Raw genomic sequence first — 7,817 nt, 5'->3', positions numbered from 1 at the left:
CATGTTTTTATATGGGCAGGACTTCTGGCCTGCTTGCACCTCCGGGACATAAGCCCATCAGTCAGCAAAGTAATATTGGAAACCATCCCTACACCTGGATAACTAACAAAAATACAGCTGTACCTGGAAGTTACTTCCAACTATATAAGTATATCTAGCTAATCCTACTGGTATTCATGCCCCGAACATGCTTGGGGTCTTGAGCAAGAATACAAGTGGAGACCTACAATTCACATGTAGAATATTTAAAAGTTATAAATCAAGCAAAAATAAGGTTAAAACATATTTCATCACCCTACCATAGCACATATACCTTCATAACATTTTTTTTTCTTGTGCAGGGGCAGGGTAGTGGTGCTCCAACATGGCTTGTAGCTGTCCACTGGGTGCGCTGGCCATGGGGTTTCCTGGATGGTGCTGGACAAGGTCAGCCTCTACCTGTGTTTTGCCCTGGATCACCCTGCCTGAGCTATAAAGCAATCTGAAATGGTTGCTACTTGTGCTGGGCTTGGAGATTTTCAGGCAAAGCCAAGCTGTGAATCTAGACCGGCTGCTGTTAGTGCCAGGCCTGAGGCTCACTGAGGCCAGCTGTTGGCTTGTTTGAGAGGATTTAGGAAGTTGTGAAGCTTGAGCCAAGACCAGCCATTCATATGGAAAAGTAGCTTGAGTGGGACTATAACTTGGGTACAGAAGGGTCTCTGGGGATCTCCAAAGAGGATCAAACAGTGTTAGCCAGGTTGATAGAGTCTCAGATATGGTGCCAGCTTGCTGGATCTGTAGGGGGAGGGTTTAGAAAGGGGACAATGGCCTCTGCTCATCTTGATGCCAGACACTTCAGTTTCTCCCTGTATGCCACTGGTGCCTTTCAAGCTGCTACCCTTTTCAAGGTGCTGGAGCTCAGAGGGAGTGAGTCTGAATAGGTGAGTCCATGTGTGGGTTCTTTAAGAGGAACTGCTTGGAGCTCCAGAAGTTTCTTCCACTGACTCAATCCCTGCTGGTTTTTGCAGCCAGAAGTTGTGCACTTATCTTTCTGGCTCTGGAACACTGGGCTAGGGACTCACTCCTGAGATATCCCTCGTGAATTTTTATCCACCACATGTGGGTGAGGGACCAGCTCATTTTGCATCTGTACCCCTCCTACGAGTCTGGGTGGATGTGGTTTCTTTAATTCTGTGGTTGTCAGACTTCCATTCAACTCAATTGCTGTCAGTTCTGAGTGATGGTTTTTCTATATTTAGTTGTAATTTTGATGCGGTTGTGTGAAGAAGTGAGCCATGTCTGCCTGTGCCACCATCTTGACTGGGAGTCCTTATTTTAATTCTTAATAAAAAATAACTACTAACAGCTTTAGTGTTCAGTCTATTTAGTTGCCATAGTAATAATAATAATAATAATAAGTATGCTAGAGTGTTCCTCCCGCACCATGTACAACTTTTGTAAAACTGTGCTACTTTATGAGGAACTCTGAAATCTCCTGAGGAATAGTCGGTGAAACAATAAAATGAATTCCTAGTGATTAAGCATCACTGGGAAATGATGCATAGTTATGCAAAAATATGCTTACCTGAGAGGAAAGATTTGTCAAGTACACTAGTTCATCTTTTAAAAAAATCTAAGAATTTCCACCACTCAGACCCTCCCATACCCCTAAGCTGTTTAACTCCCTGGTATCTTCAATGACACAACCCACAGAGATTCACAGCATTCAGAGTGAGTCACTTTTTATTTTGAGGACCCAGGGCAATAAATGTGAAGTGTTTACCTGGGCCTGAGCAGTGTTGGTCACGAGAGCGGAGGTGTAGACTCACCCACTGGGCCACCCCGACAACAGGGGCACTCACCTGTATGTCAGGAAGCTGACAGGTGTGCCTGCATTTGTTTACCAGGGTCCTCCAAAGCGCCGGACCCGGGAACGGGGGTCCTCATGCCTGGGCCCAAGCATGTTTCTGTTAAAACCCGAACTGAAGGTGGTGCAACCATCCTGAATGGACAGGATGGTCTCCCACCCAACATCTGGTTTGCATGTCAAGCTTAATGTGACACACACACACACACTGAGAGGACATGAAAAGGGTTCTTACTGATATCATGAGTCTTTCTGGGGAGAGCAGGGAAGACTCCCACGCTGGTGTAGAAAGGGCTGGAGAGAGGAGAGAAAGGGTACTGGCTTGGGGTGTTCTTGGTGGTTAGGATGTGGACTGGAGTGAGGGCTCCTGCACATGTGGTCAGGGGCTCGCGTGGTGTGACCTCTCCTTCTGTGCCAAAGGGAGAACGCCCAGGCTTTCCTATCAGCTTGCCCAGACAAAGGGCGGACAGGAAAGAGGTAAGGGTGAGGCTCACATGCTGTCAGCATTCACACGTCAGAAAGTAGAGTGAGGCTCTTTATTACAAAACGTTTCCCTACATCTCCCTTAGCTGGATCCCAGAAACACCCACCACGGCCCTAGCAACCCCCACACAGGGGCAAGTGTGAGAGGAGACAGGGTGCGAAGAGACTTAGGAGCCGGAAGCAATCGCAGTGAAAATACCTTAGCAAGGCGAAGCATTCCTCAGGCCCCTTCGGGGCCCGAAAGTGCCTGTACTAGTGAGGAGCCTTGAAACCCATGGTAAACGCTTCTATAGATGAGCATTTGAGCTGTATTAAAATGTGTTTGGCAGCGTTACCCCAGTGTACTCATGCTCTGGTTTTCCTTGTGATGAGTGGAAGCATGTGACAGAACTTCCAGCCAAAGGTTAGGAATGCTGTTGGCCGTGGAACAAGAACCTCATGGGACCAAGTTTTATTTCCACTGAAACCAATCAGCAGCCTCCCTCCATGCTCTCACCTGTAGGTCACCTTCAGCTTACCTGTACTTGAGTGTACTTTTCTTCTTCCTCTTCCTGAAATCCCCACCCAGCCATCATTCCTTTCCTCACCTATATATAACTAATTAGTCATGCTTCCTCATGCGCCTGTTCTCGATGACTCTCTCTCTGTTGTCATTGTCCTGGGCCCACCATTCCTTCGTAATTACGCAGCTGTTCACAGCCACTCTTCCCTGCTCTCCTTACTCTCCCACGGAAGACCTGCCTGTTCACGACTCCAGCTTCTACTCCTGCCTTTCTCCCCGCCTTGTTTGGGCAGGTAGCCCAGCCTCTCCCAACGACATCCATTGAGTACCACTCCACAGGTAACAGGAGACTGGGTTGGACCTAATAAAATGGTAATTATTAGAGCTCCCATTTATTGAGTGTTTACTTTGTGCCTCATGCTGGGCTCAGCTCTTCATGAGCATGGTCTCATTTCATAATAATACTTGCAGTACATGACCTCAATATCATGCTTGAGGAAAGCGAGGCTCCAAGACATTGAATAAGTGGCCGGAAGTCACACAGCTGAAGAAGTCCAGGCTCCAAATCACCATACTCTACTCCTGCGAGAGCCTACATCTAGAAATCAGGACTTTTCAAATGGTGTTGAAGTCCCACATGCAACTTGCTGATTCTAGACACAGGTAGAAATCCTCCTAACCTCTCTTCTTTCCTTTCACTTGCCTCTTCAATGGTGATGTTTTTCTCTATTATATCATTCAGATCTCTTTGGTGCATGTGGAAGAATTTAAGTTCATTTTTCAAAGTGTTATTTCAATATACCACATTCTAGTATAGTATATTACTATTTTGAAAAGTGTGGTACTTGGAAACTTCAAGTAGCCTTGAGTAACTTATAATTATAATGAATTGTGTTGAAGCTATGTGTATTTTTATTGTGTATAATTTAATAAGTCTGTGATGACTATCTAATTATAGTCTGTAGCTCACAAAGTCATACTTTACAACAATATCTCCTCGGTTGGTATTTCACCAGTCTCTGGGATCAGGAATGCAGGAGAAATGGTCATTCCAGGGCTTTAGAGATTTTTGTTGTTGACAATGTGAAACTTAGCATTGCGTTTCCCTACCAAGCTAACTGCCTCTTTCTTTCCTGATTTTCCCTCCCTCTTTGGAGGATCTGACAACACTTCTGACGCATTCACTAAATACTATGAGGCTCAGGGGATGCTGTTGAACATAAAGACGATGGCGCAGAATCCCATTCTTCTTTGTCACACCAGGGCCTGGACCTGTGGTTCTGCCTTTTTCTGTGTCCTGGAGACCCTTCCCCAGGTCCACCTGTCTTTGAGCCTTTGTGAAGCAAGGATATAACCCCAGTTCTCTAAAGTTCAGACTTCTTGGGATTCCCCCAGAGAATGGAGTCTCCACATACCAGGCAGTTTTTAAAGGAAACCACTGAAATAATTCCTTCAGGCCAATCTCAATCCATTCCTCAGGCGGAGGGATGAAAGCAGTTGTTATTACTGAGGGCTTCCTCTGGTCCACACAGTTTATCTCTAAGAGGCTTTTATCTGCATTAGTTCAGACAAAACACTGTGAGGTGGTACTGCTGCCTCCATATACTCACAAGGAAAACAGCCAGAGAGGGTAGACAAGGCCACTAAGTAAGATTTGACCTGCATCATAGGAAGTATTCGTGAGACAAGAATCTGTTATTAAAGAATAAAACAGGAAAAAAAGTGTAAATTTTTCTACCTCTGCAAAATGCCCTGAGGGCTCCCATATATCATCGCACTTTTCAAGTGCTCAGGTAAAGAAGACAAAATAACAAAGGAAATTCTCTTGGCTCTATCTTCAAACTGTATCCTGAGTCTCACCACCTCCACAGCTACCCCCTGGTCCAGACCACCTTCATCTCTCCCCTGGGTCACTGCAATATTCTCCTAACTGGTCTTTGTGAGTCCACCCTTGCTCTACTTCAGTCTATTGGCAACAGAGCAGCCAGAATGACTGACCCTGTTACTGCCAAAGTCAAACCAGTTCCTGTCTCTGATCAGAGCCTTCCAATGGCTCTTTTTTGTCTCTGAAAGGAAAAGCCGAAGTTGTTGCAATGACAATGATCTTGTCCACTCTGGCCTTCAGGTGTCTCTGTGACCTCATCCTCTACTCTTCTCCTGCTTTCTCTCCCACTGGTCCCACCACGCTCCTGACTCAGGGCCTGGGCTCACCTGTCCCTCTGCCTGGACAGTCACTTAGCTACCTTCCTCATCTCCTTTGAGTCTTTGTTCAAATATCACCTACTCAATGAGACCTTCCCAAATCTCCCAGGTTAATAACAACCCTTCCCTCCATTCAAATCCCCAATTCCCCAATCTCCTTTACTCTCTTTACTTTTCTATCATTACACTTACACCACCTTTTCCCAGACTCAGTTTACTTGTTCACTCTGTTTATTGGCTGCTTCCTCCCGTTGAATATGCAAGACAGCGGGGTCTTCATTGTCTGTGTTGTTCACCGATGTATGATTAGACACTGGAATCGTGCCTGCCACAGAGTAGCCACTCAGATACTTGGGAAATGGAAAAATGGGTGCTAGGATTACACAAGCATTTCTCTTTATATTTCACTCTTTCTTTGCTTCCCCAGAATAGCCATGACGCCAGCCTCCTTGAAATCTGGGATCATTTAAGAAGCCGTGCATTAAGAAATAGTCTAAAAAGTGATTTTAAAAATCATAGCCCTATTCTTCAGCGTTCTGACATTAATATTGAAATATCATGGCACCTTAAAAGATTCTATGCCTCCTAAATCCTCACAATAATTTGTCACATCAGGGACAAAAATAACTGAAGTATTCTCTACTGTTAAGTCAAGAATTTAACTGATCTGCTATCGTTCCTCATTTTGCTGTGCTGTCATATAAGTGCAGCTCTGATTTTTGTAATGAACTTTTAAAGCTTTGTTAACTAGTCTATGTGACATTTTCTGGCAGAACTGCCATGATTTCAGCATCTATGGATTCACCAGTATCTGATCCTCATTAAATATTATTATTAAAGTATAATGAGTCCTCATCTCTAGAGTAAGAATTTCCTTTAATGACATGAGATCAAGGAAATCTAATACTATTTTCTTTCTTTCAACAAATATTGACCAAGTGTCTGCTATGACAGACTTATCACTAGATACTGAGCTCTCAGGGATGAACAATAACCAATCCTTGTCCCAGAAGCGTTCAGTCTAAGGGAGAAGACTAATAGGTAAATACCTAACAATTCTAGCATACACTACGTGCTATAGCAAATTTATTAAAAGTGTTGTGACGACATGGAAGAAAGAGTGGTTTAAAAAACAAAATCCTGCTCTGGCCAGTGTGGCTCAGTTGGTTGGAGCATCACCCTATAGACCAAAACGTCGCAGGTTCGATTCCTGGTCAGGGCACATGCCTAGGTTGCAGGTTCAGTCCCCAGTCACGGTGTGTAGGAGAGGCAACCGATTGATGTTTCTCTCTCTCTGTCCCTTCCCCTCTCTTTAAGATATGTAAACATGTCCTCGAGTGAAGATTTTAAAAATCCCTATATTATCATTGTAGATCTTTGTCCTTTTTTATTTTTATTTATTTAAAAATGTTTATTAAGCTCTTACAAAGTTCTAGGCATTGTGCTTGTCCCTTAGGATGCAGACACGAGTGAGATGCAGTCTTCACAGGGGTGCTACTGATGATTATGTTATTCATGCCGATCCTACATGTGTGGCTGCAAACACTGATTCTTGAAATGCCACTTCTACAAAGGACCAGTTGTGACTGGCGGAGCTTTAAGAGCATGGCTTTTCCATGGTGTCATTACTGGACACTTCACAGGCCAGGCCCCGAGCCAGCGCTGCCGAACAGTCCAGTCTCTAATCACCGCAGGTCTATGTCAGGTGGACTGACTGGTGACTGTGAGTTCCAGGAAATATTTCAACCAAATAAAGCACCCAAGACTTGTACCGACTCTTGTTCGTAATCTTTTCTTTGATTCTTGATAATGTAACAATAATGTAACAAGGTTCATATAAAGAGGCCGACTGCCTCACGAACACTTAAAATGTTTAATGTTTTTATGCTGAGAGTATAAAAGTAAGAAAAACCAAGAAATACCTTCAGCCATCTTTTGTGAACATTTAAACATTGAGAAATGGACTAAGGATATCTGTGGATTGAACTGCTCACCATTTTAAGTTAATGTAGTAGCCAAAAGGTAAGTTTGCTTTACATCAAAGTGTATTATGAAGTCTATGTATGATAATGTAAAGGTGTGTTTAACATACATTATGTTAACAGATCTGAATATAAATTTGGTCTTATAACCATTAGCATAGTTGAAAATGACAATAATTAAATTAACAGTAATATAGTACTTACTATATACTGGTTACTATTCATAGAACAAGTAATGCAATCACCTGAATGATTCTATGACTTAACCATGAGTATCCCATTTTATAGGAGAGGAAAGGCTCAGCTAGGCTAACTAGCCCGAAGTCACTGCTGGTAAGTGGCAGAACCAGAATTTGGACCCATGTGATCAGGCTCTAGAGTATGTTATATTGCCACACAGGTAAAACAGGCAGATTCGCCATGTTCATCATTAAACTCGTATTTTAGCAGGGTCTTTTTGTATTCAGTGGATGTTTGCACTCAGGAATGAGTTGGGGGGAAAATGCTCAGCATGGATAATCCTGGTTTGGAAATTTTTTACCTTTTGAATGTTTGTTATCTAGCATCCCAAAGCCTTAAAATAAATTTCTGTTGCTTAAGACAAAAATAAATAGATAGATAGATAGATAATAAATAAATAACTTTCAAGAGAGACTTGGTCGTGCCCAACCAAAATATTACTAATGGTGAAACAGAAAAACGTCATACAATTAATTACCAGTATACAATGCAAGACACACCCCACTAATTATCTATCTTAATGTGGGTGTCTGACCATGATACGTTCACTTTGCAGGGCATA

Source organism: Desmodus rotundus, chromosome 4 (genome assembly GCF_022682495.2).
Source record: "Desmodus rotundus isolate HL8 chromosome 4, HLdesRot8A.1, whole genome shotgun sequence".
NCBI lineage: Eukaryota > Metazoa > Chordata > Mammalia > Chiroptera > Phyllostomidae > Desmodus > Desmodus rotundus.
Note: the sequence above shows the minus strand (reverse complement) of the source record.